General features: G+C 38.6%; 1 long non-coding RNA gene across 2 annotated transcripts in view; it reads right to left on the bottom strand.

The window, feature by feature from the left end:
• Positions 1–11,127: 11,127 nt before the first annotated feature.
• LOC140847903 (uncharacterized) overlaps positions 11,128–17,701 on the bottom strand; it is a 32,885-nt gene continuing 26,311 nt past the window's right edge. The window contains exons 1-3 of one of the 2 annotated variants that reach the window (XR_012128166.1): positions 14,769–17,392; positions 14,239–14,471; positions 11,128–13,449 (exon numbers count right to left, since the gene is read on the bottom strand). This is a non-coding gene — a long non-coding RNA (uncharacterized lncRNA). Of the gene's footprint in view, positions 13,450–14,238; positions 14,472–14,768; positions 17,393–17,701 lie in introns of those variants that run through there. The other variant, XR_012128167.1, reaches the window with a different exon arrangement.

The following is a 17,701-nucleotide window of genomic DNA, read 5'->3' as shown; positions in this document are numbered from 1 at the left end:
ATTATTCTTATTATTATTATTTTTAATAAAATGCTGAAGTGGTAGGTAGATGCAAGATACAGGTAGAAAACATAGTTTAGTGCTGTAAGAGGGCAAATGTAGATGATCAGGTGTGTGCCTATGGACTAAGTATTAATCCAAGCTAGACAAGGGCAGCAAAACATCCACGGATGCAGAAGATTTCTCTCAAAACAGGGGGGTGAGGTTCTGAGCCTCACCTCTGTTGATCCCCAATTTCTCACCTGATGGCCCCCCTGTGACTGTGCCTGTCTTAGGTTGTTCCTCCCTTGAGGAATCTTACCCGTCTCTGGCTAACCAGTCATCTTCCGGGGCCATACAGGGAAATGTAAAGTTGGTAAGTAAGAGAGAAGCAATATTATTTGAAAAGGTTAGCTTTTTACTTCTTTGCAGATTTATGCCCTGTGGCTTCTATGCCCAGCACTTGTCTCGAGGTATCTTTACAACTGGAGGAATTATGATACTCGGTAAATTCGATATGAGGCACGAATTCTATTTAAGGGTTGTAATTAGGAAGGAAGAAGAAAAGCTATAGAGGTAGCATATGGAAGAAAACATGGGAGGATTGATTATTTCTTTGACATATCTTCTTGTAGAGTACCTTAAGCATGTATAGGTTTTAAACTACTAACTAACTTGTGCTCACATTTTAACATAATAGGAATATGGTGACATAAACAAAGCACATCTATAATTACCATCCATCTCCAGTGAAGCCAAGAAAACCATTTTGGCACCCTAGGCATTTGTGAAAATTTGTCTATGATACGATGGATATTGTCCAACTGTACTTGAACAGTCTGAGAGAAATCAGACAAATTAAAGCAACCCATTTCTGGGATCTGTTCACATCCCATATGTTCTTTTAACCGTAGATAGTCTATAGTCATAAGATTTTGGAGTGCTACAACTTGCACCCCTCCCAACTCCTGGTTGAGTTCCAACAGTACAGATCCGGTCAAATTCGTTGTCTCACTGTATGCACATGCCAGCCTAGACATCTCCCTCCTCATTCCAATGGCAAGTCCAGGAAACGGTGGGGTGGACGCAGCCACAACCGCAGCATCGCCCGGATCCCTGTGGAGGCTTTTTGATGATCATCCCCCGGCACAAGTCCTCCAGAGAGTGCTGATGCCGAAAGCTCCTCCTCATATTGTATCTTAGTTCATTTCCTGGGTAGCCAAGCTAGGCCTAGATCTTCTGCATACAAACAGACCCTTTGCCCACACTTTGACATGCCCTCTATACCACTGTGTACAAATCATTGGAGGTCAGCACACAGGAACTGCTTATTTTTTTTTTAATTAAGAGAAAGGAATATTATCAGAAAAGAGTACCTCCATAGCTGATCATCTGACACCCTTTAAGTGATCAACATTAAGGATATTTGAAGCATGCGTTGATCTTTGATTTACCAATAGTTTTATCCTATCAAGGAGTAATCCCCCTTTTCTTTCTTTCTTTTTTTTTAATTTTTAAAAATTTTTTTTAAATCTTTAATCTACACTTACATGAAGAATACTATGTTTACTATGCTCTCCCCTATATCAGGTCCCCCCTAAAAACCACATTACGGTTACTGTCCATCAGCTTAGCAAAATGTTGTAGAATCACTACTTGTCCTCTCTGTGTTGTACAGCCCACCCTCCCCTTTCTCCCTACCCCCCCATGCATGCTAATCTTAATACCCCCTTTCTTCTTCCACCCCTTATCCCTCCCTGCCCACCCATCCTCCCCAGTTCCTTTCCCTTTGGTACCTGTTAGTCCATTTTTCGGTTCTGTAATTCCACTGCTGTTTTCTTCCTTCAGTTTTTCCGTTGTTCTTATACTCCTCAGATGAGTGAAATCATTTGGTATTTCTCTTTCTCCGCTTGGCTTATTTCACTGAGCATAATACTCTCCAGCTCCATCCATGTTGCTGCAAATGGTTGGATTTTTCCACTTCTTATGGCTGAGTAGTAGTCCATTGTGTATATGTACCACATCTTCTTTATCCATTCATCTACCGATGGACATTTAGGTTGCTTCCAATTCTTGGCTATTGTAAATAGTGCTGCGGTAAACATAGGGGTGCATCGGTCTTTCTCAGACCTAATTGCTGCGTTCTTAGGATAAATTCCTAGGAGTGGAATTCCTGGGTCAAATGGTAGGTCCGTTTTGAGCATTTTAATGAACCTCCATACTGCTTTCCACAATGGTTAGACTAATTTATATTCCCACCAGCAGTGTAGGAGGGTTCCCCTTTCTCCACAGCCTCGCCAACATTTGTTGTTGTTTGTCTTTTGGATGGCAGCTATCCTTACTGGAGTGAGGTGATACCTCATTGTAGTTTTAATTTGCATTTCTCTGATAATTAGCGATGTGGAGCATCTTTTCATGTGTCTGTTGGCCATCTGTATTTCTTTTTTAGAGAACTGTCTGTTCAGTTTCTCTGCCCTTTTTTTAATTGGGTTATTTGTTTTTTCTTTGTTGAGGTGTGTGAGCTCTTTATATATTCTGGACGTCAAGCCTTTATCGGATGTGTCATTTTCAAATATATTCTCCCATACTGTAGGGTTCCTTTTTGTTCTATTGATGGTGTCCTACGCTATACAGAAGCTTTTCAGCTTAATGTAGTCCCACTTGCTCATTTTTGCTGTTGTTTCCCTTGCCCGGGGAGATATGTTCAAGAAGAGGTCACTCATGTTTATGTCTAAGAGGTTTTTGCCTATGTTTTTTTCCAAGAGTTTAATGGTTTCATGACTTACATTCAGGTCTTTGATCCATTTTGAGTTGACCTTTGTATATGGGGTTAGACAATGGTCCAGTTTCATTCTCCTACATGTAGCTGTCCATTTTTGCCAGCACCATCTTTTGAAGAGACTGTCATTTTGCCATTGTATGTCCATGGCTCCCTTATCAAATATTAATTGACCATATATGTTTGGGTTAATTTCTGGAGTCTCTAATCGGTTCCACTGGACTGTGGCTCTGTTCTTGTGCCAGTACCAAATTGTCTTGATTACTATGGCTCTGTAGTAGAGCTTGAAGTTGGGGAGTTAGATCCCCCCCCCACTTTATTCTTGATTTTCAGGATTGCTTTGGCTATTCGGGGTCTTTGGTGTTTCCATATGAATTTTTGAATTATTTACTTTGTCCTCAGGCGCCAGTCCCAGGCACCCGCTCACCGGTCCTGCTGCCCTGCCTCGCTAGCACCAGGGTCCCTGCAAGGCCTCCAAAAACCACTCGCCAAAAAAAAAGCAAAAAGGGCGCGACCCTGACCGTCCCCAGACGCTGGTCCCAGGCACCCGCTCACCGGCCCTGCTGCCCTGCCTCCCTAGCACCGGGGTCCCCATCCCTGCAGGGCCTCCAAAAACCACTCGCCAAAAAGAAAGCAAAAAGCGCGCGACCCTCTCCGTCCCCAGGCGCTGGTCCCAGGCACCCGCTCACCGGCCATGCCACCCTGCCTCACTGGCACTGGGATCCCTGTACCACTAAGGGCTCCAAAAAGCACTCACCAAAAAGAAAAAAAAGGGAGAAACGCGCGATTTTCTTTGTCCTCAGGCGCCGGCGCCTGGCCCCCACCCACCAGTCCCGCCGCACTGCCTACCTAGTATTGGGAAAAACACACGATTTTCTTCGTCCCCAGGCACCAGTCTCAGTCACCCGCCCACCGGTCCCACCACCCTGCCTCCCTGGCATCCGGGTCCCCATCCCTTTAAGGCTTCCAAAAAGCACTCGCCAAAAAAAAATAAAGGGAAAAACGCACGATATTCTTTGTCCTCAGGCGCCGGTCCCAGACACCTGCTCACCGGTCCTGCTGCCCTGCCTCCCTAGCACCGGGGTCCCTGTCCCTTTAAGGCTTACAAAAAGCACTTGCCAAAAATAAAAACCTCTCCGGTTTCTTTCCACCGACCGGTATCCGGGGGGAGGGGCTCTCGGGTCCCGCCGGGCCGGGGCTTTGTATCTTACCCCCTTCGCAAGGCGCTGGGTCTTGCAGGTGTGGATGTGGTCTGGATGTTGTCCTGTGTCCTCTGGTCTCTATTTTAGGAAGAGTTTTCTTTGTTATATTTTCATAGATCTATGTGTTTTTGGGAGGAGATTTCCACTGCTTTACTTACACCGCCATCCTGGCTGTGCCTCTAAAATAAAACCTTTAATTCAGAAGTTTCTACTTTTATGTTTTGATACCCTGACATTCCCAGTTTAAAATCCCTGTATATCTTAGGGAATTCCCAGAGGTTAATTATTAGACTCTGAGAGTTTTCCAGTGTTTTAGAAAGCTTATTTGAATTCTATGCTTCATGTACCTAGAGTAAAACTTCTTTCTTACATCTCAATTGTTTTTATCACATCTTAACACTAATGATATTAAGCCACCCAGACGTTCCAATTAGCAGTATGTGTGTGTGTGTGTGAGAGAGAGAAGTCTTTGATTATTAAAAATGGACAGTGTAATTATACCCTAATAAATATTTGGTAGATTTTTAAAACAGTAATTCTGAAATGTTTTGGTCTTAGGACTCCTCTGCATTATTAAAAATTACTGAGAATTCCTAGGAACTTTTAGTTAAATGGGTTGTATCTATTGATAGTAACAACATTAGAAGTTAAAACTGAAAATGTTTAAATACAAATGTACATGATCATACATCACATTAGCCATTAGAGCTCTGATGTTTCACATACCATACCATTTCTCTGGAGCATTACACTGTGTGCTTGTAAAGAGAATGAGAATGGAAATGGCCAGTAACATTGAACTTTATAGCAAACATACTTGGACCTCTTGGACCCCATGAGCAGATGGATCTTGGGACTCCAGGGACTCCCGGGTGATGCTTCACAACCACCACTTTAAGCCAGGCTGGGCCTATGGATGAAACTTTTAGCAGTCCTTGTGATGGAAGGGCTTCAAAGTTTCCATCCAAATTTCTTTTTCTTTGCTCACTTGTTTAGAAAAGTTTAAATTTGATGATTTTGTCTTAAAAAGAAAGTGTTGTTATTCATTTCCTATCTCATGGCACTCTGGCCTTGACTAGCCCTCTTTTAACATGGAAACAGGTCACTCAAGGCTCTTTTCTCACATAAATTGACTGTTTTTACCTAGGTTAACAAGTGAATTCTGAAAATACTGGTGCATACTGTATGTAATTAAAGTGATGCCATTCACTGAAGCTTTTTTGAAATCTATGTCTCAGGAGCACCCAGTACCTTTTATGCATGTTTAAAATAAGTGGTTACCCATAAATTTCATTAATACAAACAAAATTCATACCTTGAAGAGTCTTAATTCCTGATAAACAAAGCTCTACAGAATATAGAATAGGTAATAGAGATTGATGAGCAAGTCAAAGTGATAGTAGAAAACATAAAAGTAGAAAAAATGACAGACCGTGGTTAATTAGGCTTGCCTTCGTGAATGGCAATACAGAGCATATAAAATGCCCATGTAAGCGGTGAGGGAGCAGTGTGTCTCAGTGGGGAGGGGAGGATGTGGGAGAGCTTCTCTGATAAACACGTTGCATAAGTTAGCCAAATTTGTATCATTACTTACAGATTAACACGTGGAAACCTTGTTTTCCGATTTTTCAGGTTCGAACTCTCCTGGTATCACGGTCAGTGATGTGTCCAGTCAAACACCTCGGGATCTGAAAACTGAAGGTAAGTGTCCATTTGTGTCACTGTCAAGGAACAAAAATCAGTCAGCAACCACAGAATTTGGACAGATGACTCACAGAGATAAAGGAAAGATTAATATTGGAGCTGTGTTTCTGTTAGAGGATTATAAACTCTGACCTTTGTGAATCACAGCTTCCAGAAGACAGAGAAAGCACAGAAGGTAAGAAAAAAAGCACAGGGAATTCAACCCCTGATCACCTCTGCATGGCTTCGTGTAGTTTTGATTTTTCAAAAATCATTTTGTGACAAAATCTTTGTGGCAACCTACAAGCAAACACAATATCTTTTAGCAAAAATTGGCATTCTTTCTCTCCCAAAACAACATATAAATAACAGAGAATTAGGAGAAAGAGTAATTTCTTCTAGGCTAGTATTGAGCATATACTTAAGAGTGTGTAACAGGATTGAGTTTAGAGTTTAGGGACTGTTTGGGAAACAAGGTAGATAGGTAAAGATTGCCTACTCAGACCAAACGTAGTCTCCTAGCTTTATTTTTATAGCCCTGAATTCACAAGTATTAGTTACAGCTACATTAAGTGTAACTAAAAGAGCACCTTCCAAAGCCAAAAATTAAAATATTCCTTGTATTTTCTATGACTTTATGTAATTTAGAGTTGGCTTTCCCAGAAGTAATGGGAATTATTGGGAATTTACTACACAGTGCCGTGCCGCCTCCGATATGTACACATAGTCTGTCAACTTGTCTTACAATTTTTTAATGAATAAATAATTCACAAGGAGTGTTGGTTATTTTGAGGAATGAATCATTTAAAACTAAAATACAGAAAACCAATTTTAATACTGCTAGGATAACAGCCTGTTATTAACCATATGTAATGTGTCTGCTGATTAACCACATGTAATGTGTATTCTAACGTTATGCACCAGTTAATTCAGTGCTCTTTATCAGTCATAGGCTCAGGTATGTACTAAAATATTATATAATATTTTTCCTACCCCTATAGTTTTATCTTCTTTTTCTTTTTACCTTTAGAATTAACAGTGTAGTTTAGAAAAGATTTTTAGTTATATCTGAGAGTAGTGATGACATTGAGCTGTCAGCCCAGTTATTTACCTGTAAAAGTGACTTGTTTGCTCTATTTCCTCGCAAGTTGGGCAGACCCAAAAAGCAGGACATTTAAAACAAAACACCTCCACAAGTTCCTGCTGCATTGGAAGATGTGAGATAGAAATACTACAGATTTAAATATAAGCAACTTAGACCAGTTCATGTGGACCATTGCTCTTCTTAACTAATACCTTTTACAAAGTAATGAGCAGAGTTAGTTTTCCAGGGACCTTAATTTTATGATTAGCCCTGGTAATTTTGTATCCTAAATATATTTCCAGAATCTTCTCAGTTCAGGCCTGTATCATCTTTATTTTACATTACTGCTTTATAATATGTCTGCTTCCATTTATTCACTTGCTCTCCACCCATATTCATCCCTCCCCTCAGTTCTTAGAGTGACCTATCTCAGCTACAAGTAACAACCTTGAAGCACCCTAAAACACATTTACGTCCAGGCATCCAAAATTACATATAAGGAAGGCTTTGGTAATCTGAGTCCTACCTAACTCCCTACCATCAGCCTTTTCTACTGCCCACCCTCTTCTCTGGCATTCTGAACTGCTGGGCATGCCAGCCTAACCAATCCCTGTATTTCAGTCAGATAGTCACCCCATTATGTGCTGCTCTGCCTGTCTTGCAGTGGTCCCGCATGCTCTCCGCATTTCTGCCCTCTACCCATTTGGTTCTGGCTAACCTCACTGTTTAAGTCAGCACAGGCATTGTCTCTAAAAACCCGTTCCTGATTCCTGTTGTCCACAGTCTTCTTTAAACCTTTAAGTATTTAGCTGGAACTCAATAAATAACAATTGAGTAAAGTAACTAATGACTATTTATACAAAGATGATTTACAAGACTGTCCCCTACAGTTTCGGAGCAAAGGGGACAAACACGTAGATGATAATTTATGGCTCTTATGGTAAAGACATACAAGAGAAATGTATAAAACACTAAGGTAGGCCCAAAGAAACACCTATTCATAGGGGGAAAGACAGCCATAGTAAGGGAGGGCTTTGTACAGCAGTCTGAATCTTGTAAGAGGAAGAGGAGTTTGTCAATAATAGTGCAGCCAAACATTTCAGGTAAAGGAGGGGTGGTGTATACCCCAATAAAGTCATAGAAAGTAATAATTTTGGTTCCTGAATAATGTAGCTGAAGCCTAGCATGTTGTTAAGATCGTACACTTTTGAGGTAGAAAAGAGAGTATCTTGTGGCTTTATATGTTTCTTCTGCATTTTTAAATTTTGGTTTTTTTTCTGATTATTTTGTTTGATGTTGGATGGATTTTTGAATGAGGCTTTTACATGTTTGTATGCATTTATCCTGGCAATTTCTAGTATTTCCCAAGTGTTTTTTGAAGTTGTACGTAAGTTAGAAATATTTCCTAAATAAGTATTCAGATAAAGATTAAGCTTAATTTAAACTCTCAATTGATAAAATGTTATTTTCTCTTTTTTTAAGAGTATGGCTTTTACTGAACCATTCTGTTGTAGTTCAATTTAACTGAATATATCAATTTGTCAGCAGAACAAGACGTCATAATGATGTCAAAGAAAGAACGGCCTGATGGAAGTGACTATCACCACCAACAGGTATATAAAAAATTTTAATTTCTGGTTTAATATTGTTGACTATTCTTTAATGTTGTAACATAGTTTAAATGAAATTACCTTTTCAACTAGTCCTTCAGAGTCAATAGATCACTTCATAGGAAGTCTAAAATTTTACTACTTGCAAAAATGAATGAGAAATGTCATAGAATACATCTATATATTCAGGTCTTCCTCATGCAAAAGTGTGAGGAAATGTGGATCAAACTAGGCAAATTGAGTAAAAAAAATAATTTAAAACTCATCACAAATGAGTTAAAGCAGAAGTTTGGTGATCTTTAGGAAAAAGAATTTTAGGAAATAAAATATGCCCAAATATATGCCGATCTAAGGCTCTTACTCTAGGGTAACTGAATTGGTTAGATTTCAGACTTTGAAGTCAATTTTTAAGTGTAGCTAGATTCATTATTATTCTATTTTATGCCTTCTGAGTCGTAATTCTTCAGTTAAATTTTGAGTAAAGTTTGAGATTTGGATCCAACTTAGTTTTTTTTCAGTTGGATATCTGTTAATCACAAAATTTTTCATTGTATAAACATTCAGGTTGTCCCCTATTTTCAGAGGAAATCATGATAAGTCTTTTAATTGAGTGCTAGCTGAAAGTCTCCTTTTACTTAGATTTCTGATAGTCATGAATATCTATTGCTTAAAATCTACATGTTGCAGGATAAAATTGCCATGCTAAAACCAGAAACACAAGCAATGAAAAATCAGAAAGAAAAGAAATATCTTGAGGACACTGAAATTATAAAAGAAAAAGATGATCTTCAAAAGAAAACAGTGATTAAGGAAACATCTACAAAAGTAATGTTCCAGTATGGTGGACGGCTTGACTTCCTGACATCTGAGAATACAATGCTACATTCTAAGTTGCAGAATGAAAAAGCAAGCAAAGAAAGATTGGAGACAGAAGTTGTATCAGACAATTCTAGACTGTCTACTGCTACCCGTGATCATGAGCAAAGTCAGGCATCAGAAAGAGAACTAGGATTTGCTTTCCATAGTCTTAGAGCAAGAAATGAGTGGTTTCTGTCTAGTCAGGAAGAAAACATGAGCATTCTTTCTCAACAGCTTTCTAAAGCTGAAGGTAAAGTCAGTAGCCTGGAAATTGAGCTGAGTCACACCAGAGATGCCCTTAGAGAAAAGACTTTGGACTTAGAAAGTGTGCAAACAGACCTAAGCCACATACCCTGTCAAAAGAAGAACAGTGAACACAAGTATGAGAACAAACAAGATAAACTGAATAAATACATCAGAAAGCAGGAGTTCTTAGAAAACAGATTATCTCAACTACAAAGTGAAAATGAGTTGCTCCGACAGCAACTGAATACTGCTCAGAACAAAGCTAAGAATGAACTCCAAACTGAAAGGGAAAAATGTCTTACCCTAGAAGGAAGGAATAAAGAATTACTCGATGATTTTAATCATCTCAAAGAAAGAATGAAACAAGGTGAAAATGAGAAAAGAGAACTAGAAGTAAGTATCCAGGAAAATAAACATTTTTCAAAATTCCTGAAAGAAAATTCAAAGTAATATTTGATTATGGAAAAGTGTTGAGTCTATTGAATATAAAAAGGATATAGACTATAAATATCTTAAAGGCATGCTTGTAGCCAGCAAAAAAATTAATTTGGCAGGTGCTTTGTTTTGAAGAAAGACATTTGTGTTGACTATGTTCATTTATAATTTAGTCTTACACTGCTTAAATAATAATTTTAGTCTTTGTGTCATCACATTTTAATACCGTGATGAAGCAGATAAGTGGAAATGCTCATACTTAAAATGAACCTCTAGATTCAATCAAGTGGATCACCTTGACAGTTATTCCAGATTTCCCAGATGAGATGAAGGGCCGATGCTGTATGTCACAGTCCTTTTCCTTCAGTAGCTTTTATACATTTTCAGTTGGTGTAATTTTATTGTGATTCATGTCAATTTGAATTAAATTTGGAAACATTTTAGTCTCAAATCGTGTATTATGACCTTTTCAAAGGCATCTGCTCTCCAAAACATCATATTTTAAGACAAATGTGGTGACATATAGCAAAAAAACATATTTGATTTTTCCCATTGCTATTTAAAATCTACTTCAAACTTATTTACAAATAGTTTGCTCACAATTCTCATTTCAAGGAGAAATGTAGGTTAGTACATAACAAACTTACTGGATATAATAAGTGTGTCCAGTACAAAGAGAACTGTAACTGTCTGTGATTGGAGCTCTTTTTCAGACTAATGTGCAGTGGCAGCAGGATTTGTCTATAGCAGGAATGGAGTGCATTATAGGAGCCAAGGTCAGGGAGGCAGGTAGAGGCCTGGTTACCTAGGGCCTGAGTCCCACTGACATGACTTCACATTTATTCTCAGATGGGGATCTGTTGCAAGGACTCACACAGAGGATTCAGTATGTGAGGAACTCTGAAGTCAGTTTAAGTTACTAGGAAAAAAGAGGGAAAACCTTTCACAACATATAATTTACCACCTCCAAGTCTCACGTAAATGGTTTTTTTTTTTTTTTTGAGACTTCCCTAGGTGGTAAAGCTCTGCAAATTCTTAGGGGGAGTGGATAGTGGGGCCGAATTCATTGTCTTAAGTATACAATACTGATTAGGCAGGAGGATCACACAAAATTCAGTAAACAGGAATGTGTATGCATGAGGAAAAGGTGAATTGATGAATGCAGTAACATTTTTCAAAACACGTATGTTAGAGTTACATATTAACAACAAATATGTTATTAGGTACTTGTGAGACACAAACTCCAACAAGAATGGGCTGACGTGGAAATACAACGATTTGAGTCAGAGAGTTTGCTAGAAGCTGCCTCCTACTATACCAATGAGAGACAGGACTTAAAGAAGAGATTAAATCAAGCCCTAAGTCAGGTATGTGTGAAATTTAACATACCAACAGTTAATCTATAGCTAATGAAATAATACACAGTGTTTTAGAATATTAATTTCTGTGGACAGCTTTTATATTTTCATTACAACAAATTTATTACAATTCTGTCTTTACAATGCACTTATTAAACTCTGACTTTAGTTCTGCCATTTATATTATGCATTTTTTCTTACAATATTTATCCTTAGGAAAACAGAATTATGCATCACTCTTCACATCAGTTGAGGCTTTATTTGTTAGTACCAACCATTGTTTTTTTTTTACAGATCTCTCTTTTGCCATGATGAGGCAATCCAAATAAAATCACAGCATAATGTTTAATGGAATGTTTCAGAAAGTTGTAATTTTTGTTACCTTCACTGTTGCAGATGTAGAATACATTTATTTTGTGGATTTCAGGTTAATTGTACAAAAGGTCATTATATAAACCAGTTGAAATGAGATACTTCCATCATTTCCTTCCTCTTTACATATTCCGTAAAAATGTGGAAAGATTCAGATCATGTATAGTATGTATCCAAACATAGAGAATTAAGAAAATTATCTACATCCAGCTGTTAGTCAGAAAAATAGATATGAGTGAGGTGGAAAAAGAGTAAGGACAGGAAAAAGCCCACTGAAAAAGACCCAGAGTTAATCAGTTAACGCTCAAAAGGCCAGGAACAACTTGGCCTGGAATGTTTGAATATTCCCCAGATAAAGGAGGGTACCTCAGCATAGCCCATGTCTTTATTGTGTTAATTATGCAGGCCCAATTTATTTTTTCACTTTACCTATCTGCTGGTCTGTTTCTCCTTCACCACTAATCAAATAACTTGCAACCCAGGCAACTAATTTAGCATGCAGGCCCAGCTGTAAACAGCATAGTAAAAGGCAGGAAGTTAAGTAAGATTCTTATCTTACTCTTTCCCAAGTGGTACTTGAGGGTTCTGATGCTTTTCTACATTCTTACCATATCTGTCATCATCTGTCTTTTTTATTGTAGCCATCCTATAGTGGGTATGAAATGGCATCTCACTGTGGTTTTGATTTGCATTTTTCTGATGAATAATGTTTTTGAGCATCTTTTCCTATGCTTATTATCCATTCAGTTATCTTCTTTGAAGAACTGGCTGTTCAATTCCTTTGCCTATTTTAATATTGGACTGTCTTCTTATAAGTGAATTAAAAGAGTTATTTCTATATTCTAGATACAGATCCCTTGTCAGATAAAGGGTTTTCAAGTATTTTCTCCTATTCTATAGCTTGCCTTTTCACTGTCCTGATGAATCCAGTTAATCTGCTTATCTCCTTTGGTGTCATCTAAGTAACCATTGCCAAATCCAGTCACAACGATACACACCTTTGTTTTTTCCTTTGGGTTTTATAATTTTTGCGCTTACATGTTGAGTTGACTTTGTATATATGCTACAAAGTAGAGGTCTGATTTTATTCTTCTGTATATGGATATTCAGTGGCCCCTAGTACCATGGGTTAAAAAGATTATTCTTGACCCATTTAACCTTTTGGCACCCTCGTTGAAAATCAGTTCACCAGAGTTTATTTTGTATTCCCAATTCTAATACGGTTGCAGCATGTCTATCCTTATGCCAGTACCAAATCAAATATTGTGAGGACTCTTTCACGGTCATCTTGAATATTACCAGTTGCTTCTCTCAGCTCATGCAGACACTTTCAGCTTCAGAGAGCCTTTGTCCAGCTTGTGCCCTGCTGGCTGTGCCATGATGGGAAGTCAGGCTAACAACAAAGGTAGAGCCCATTCTCTTTCTTTTCTCCATTCACACCTTTAGTCTCTCACCAGTGTTCCTCCACCTCACTCCCATTTGCATGTCTGGGTCGCAGGATCTGCTGACTCAGTCTGTGTAGTTCATTATGTTTCGGTGACTCACTATAGGGCATAGACTGATCCATAGATTTCACCATCTAGGAAGGAAGAGATGAAGTCTGGGCTTTTGGCTTTCTCTTTGGAAGTCTTGCTAATCTGTCATCTTGCAATTCACAATTAAATCTTCTTTTGACCTGGTTCTTGTGTGTAATCCTGAGGCCAACCTTGTTCTTGGTGCTGATCCTATGTTCTCAGAAACCTCAGTTCTCTGTATCCACCTCCTTTTACTTAAATCGAAAGAGATGGATAGCTATACTTTATAGCTCAGTGCATAATTGACAGAATCCTATTTCTTCCTATCCCTAGAAAAAAAAAAAACGTCAAGAGTACAATTCTTAAAAGTGAGGTAATTATTCAACCAAGTCATTGAATAAACAATTGACTTAATCAGAATTTCAAAGCTAAATTGTATGATAGGCAGAAGTACTACGGTGCAACATAAAGATGAGATGGTCTTACCTCCCCATACTGACAACCTTGAGGTAAGATAAAGGAGAAATTGTACTTAAATAGTCCAAAGGACACTGCATTTATTTTACTACTGAGATTAAAAATGATTCCTTAATGTTCTCTTTATTTCCTCACTGAGGAAAGTAAAATGAAGATTGAGTGCTAGACTGACTAATAAATACTCCATGCTGTCTATTAGAATTTCAGTTAATTAAAATCGGACAAAAGGCGTCATTTTTGGCTACGAAAGTATTTCAGTTGTTATTCTTTAAATCCTATGTCTCTCCTTGCTTACCAGTCTTCCCTATCCCCTAACTTGAGGAAAAATTCTGAAGAGGCATGTATGCCTAGGGGTAAGAATTTGTAATTGAAAGGAACCCTAGAAAAACTTCTTAGGTCTTCTAGTCATCTGCTTCTTCTCATTAGCATTGTTTTCCATTAATAAATTAATCTCAACATTTATTATAACCCATTTTAAAGGGGACTCATTTCTACTGTTTGGCACCCTTGTTGAAAATCAGTTCACCACAAATAAGTTAGTTTTCATATTATCCCTTTTTTCACCACTTTTCTGCTTATCTGTTTTACCCTAATAAACTCCCAGGTTCAGTAGCTTAAATAACATTATCTTATTCACAAACCTCCATCAGGAAAGTGTGGCCAGGACAGCTTGTCTCTGCTTCCTTCAGCTTTAGCTGGGACAGCTCGAAGGCTGAGGCTGGAATCATTTGAAGGCTAGTTCACTCACATGTCCGATTGTTGGTGCCAGGCCCTGGCTGGGACTTTAGTTGGGCTGGGCAGCTGGAACACCTGGCCTATCCAGGCCAACCAGCCTTGGAATTCATACAGCATCACCTTCACCATATTCTGTTCACTGGGAGAAAGTCAGTAAGGTTGGCCCATAACCTTCCTTTTTAAAATAAATTAATGGATGTTTTAAAAGTGGAGACACATTTAAAAAGCACAATTTTTCATTACCCTCCCACATGAAAAACATACTCCAATCACTATGTTATATACTTGAAACCAGTGTAATATCATATGTCACCTATACTTAAAATAAAAAAGCCAAAGAGACAACAACAAAGTATATATCCATGTAGCCAAAACACTGGTCAAGATATATAAAACATTTCCATAAAAAAGGAAAAGGCAAAAAACACACACTCACCCGTACCCTATACCTGCATGCCAAGCCTCAGTGACGATGGCATCCAGTTCAGGCTGGAGTCTGAGATCTTACATCTTCATCAGGTGCAGATGGGACAGGAGCCTGGGCTGTGGTTTCTACAGTTTAGCCCTTGGAGTACAATTCCTCTCAATACAAAGATTGAGAACTGAAGAGCCAAGTCATCTACCACCACCCACAGAGCCAACATTCTGCTGACCTGCTCAAGACTCTCATTCAGAATGGAAAATGGGAGACACATTAGTCCATAGCAATTCTGAAAGTTCTCTGAGGAAGACTTAGTCCTAATCATGGGAATGCCTCTCCGTGGCCCTTTGCTGTGCCTCTGAGCTCTCAGTTCTGTCTTGTTCATAAGAGAGGACCTGTGTTTGCATCTGTTTTTTCAGCCTGCTTCCTCCCTGTAGAACTTCTAAGACCCAAAGGCCTCTTTTCATTTGTATTCTCTCCATCTCTCAGTCCAGGCTACCAGGCAGTGTTTTTGCTAATACTGTTTTTAAACAGTTTCCTGTGAATTTTATTGGGGTTCATGCCAATAGGAAAGGGACCCTCATGAGTCATTTTGAGATAAGCTCTTCACTTTGGGCTTCCTGTGAAGCTGTTGTAGGATGGTGCCTTAAAATGTATAAACTCTGAAGATCCTTAGAAGAAGTTGAGGCACCACCATAAATCTTTCTGAGATCCTAACAAAGGATTTTACAGTCTTGGCTGCAACGTTAGGTTGTGTTTTCTCCTGGCAGCACCCTGGCTTTTATCTCAGTTCAGAAGTCATTTCTTTTAGAATTATTTGGCAATTAGACATGAGGAAAGGCTGTAATTTTGGGAAACAGATATCTGACCCTAGTAAGCCCTAGTTCCTTTATGTGTAAAATTCTTCAGCTTATCTTGCTCACTGATCTTTACTTCCAGCTGCTTTGGAGCAAGAGTCCCCTTTCCTCCAGGTTCCAGTGTCACTGTCTTTCCCTGCCTAGAAGCCCTTGCTGTCAGCCTCTTCAGGGGCCGTCAGGCTTCCACTAACATGCTCCCGGAGGCCCTGCTGGTTTTCATTCTGACTCTTCTCCACCTCCTTCGAGGTTCCATCTATTGCCCTGTTCAAAGGCACTCTTTTTGTGTTTTAGTTGTTTTGTTTTGTTTTTTAATGGCAGCACCCCATTTTTAATATCAGTATCTGTGCCAGTTATTTATTGCTGCATGATGAACCACCTCAAAACCTAGTGGCTCAAAACAGTACTTATTTTGTTCACAAATCTACAGTTTAGGCAAGGCTCAGTGAGGCGAGCTTCTTTCTTCTCCACTTGGCATCATCTGGGATGATACACCACTGGGGACTAGCATCACCTAAAGGTGCCACATGCACTTGTTTGGCAGTTGAAGTCAGCTTTTGGCTGGCACAGAAGCTACATCAGTCTCAGTTGGCACATCTCTGTGAGGATTCACTAGGTGCCCTGGGTGCTTCACAGCAAGGGGGCTGGGTTCCTAGGGTAAGCCCCCCTAGAGAGAGAATATCAGATGGAAGCTGTATTTACACTTTCTAACCAAGCCTTGGGTTCACACAGCAGTTCCACCATATGCTCTTCACTAGAAACCAGGTAGTAAGGCCACACATATGAAAGGGGAGGGAATTTCACAGGAAATGTAAAATTTGTAAGAATTTGTAAAAACCACATCCACTCACCTTGTCTTACCAAATAATCACTGTATCTAAACAAAAGTAGTTCTTCCCAGCTCGGTATCGCTGAAATTACAACAGGTTTTCTTTTTGTTAATTATGTTTTCTTATTTGGTGGTAAGAAACAAAAGATAACAAGATAGCACTATGGAGTTGTGGTATTGTTCAAAAAAATGTATGGATCATGTCACTAAAATTCCATATTGCGAGATATGAATTCTCCTTAACTGTGACAACCCTTTCCTTGGAAACTGATTTGAATTAGCATAAAACATTTGTAGTTGAGAAAAAGGCTTATGGCATTAGAATACATATTTATAGATCATTAGAGTCTTATTTTGGGAGGCATTTATTGACTTAGGGCTAAATAACTCAATGTGATAGTTCTGAAACTTTTTTTTAATTATGAAGTGTTAGGATGGGGGACCTTTCCTACTGAGAGGTGACATATAATAACTTTATGGAGAAACAACATGGGAATAAGAGCATAAAACCAAGTGCAAATGTTGTAATGGCAAAAATGACAGCAAAGGGTGTATTATTTTGACTCCTGGTGATTTTAATTTTGTTCTTGATTGTCTGAGTAATTCAAGGTTCAGTGTTCTAAGATTCTACTATGGTATGAGTAACATTTTATTATAACTTAATTTATTTTAATTGATACTGGCTTTGACTTGGGCTATTCTCAGTCTACCTTCATTACAAAATTCACTTATTTCGTTCATGTAGGTTGTTGATCTTTCAAGGAAACTGGAACTTTCATCTTCAGAAGTCAGAAACCTTAAAACTCACATGGCAAGGATGTCACTAGAACACAGTAAGATGGAACAGTACAGACGGGACACTGAAGAAAGAGCAAGACAGAAAGCAGTAGAAAAATTAAAAGAAGTCGATTGGTTTTTACAGGTTAATTTATTAATCTGTAATGTGCCTTAATTCATCTCCCTGCAGATTACATTTTTGATGTATACATTTATCTCTGTTTCCTCTACTTTTATGCCAGTTGGTTTCATAGATTTCTGGGAGCATGGGAGCATGTGTTTCTCCTAAATATTTCAGTTTCCATCATTATCACAAAATCCATCTTTCAGAATCATTCTCATTAGACAATCACTTAGAACTTTTAAGACTGGTTGACAAGAGGAAAAGGAAATTGTGATTTAAAAAGTATACCATATTCTTGGATTATATTGTTTAAATATTTTAACTATAGATTGTTATTCTTTGAAATGTCAGATTATATGAGTAC

Source organism: Manis javanica, chromosome 2, assembly GCF_040802235.1.
Source record: "Manis javanica isolate MJ-LG chromosome 2, MJ_LKY, whole genome shotgun sequence".
Taxonomy (NCBI): domain Eukaryota; kingdom Metazoa; phylum Chordata; class Mammalia; order Pholidota; family Manidae; genus Manis; species Manis javanica.
The sequence above is the reverse complement of the archived record's forward strand: the minus strand, read 5'-3'. Positions and strand labels throughout refer to the sequence as shown.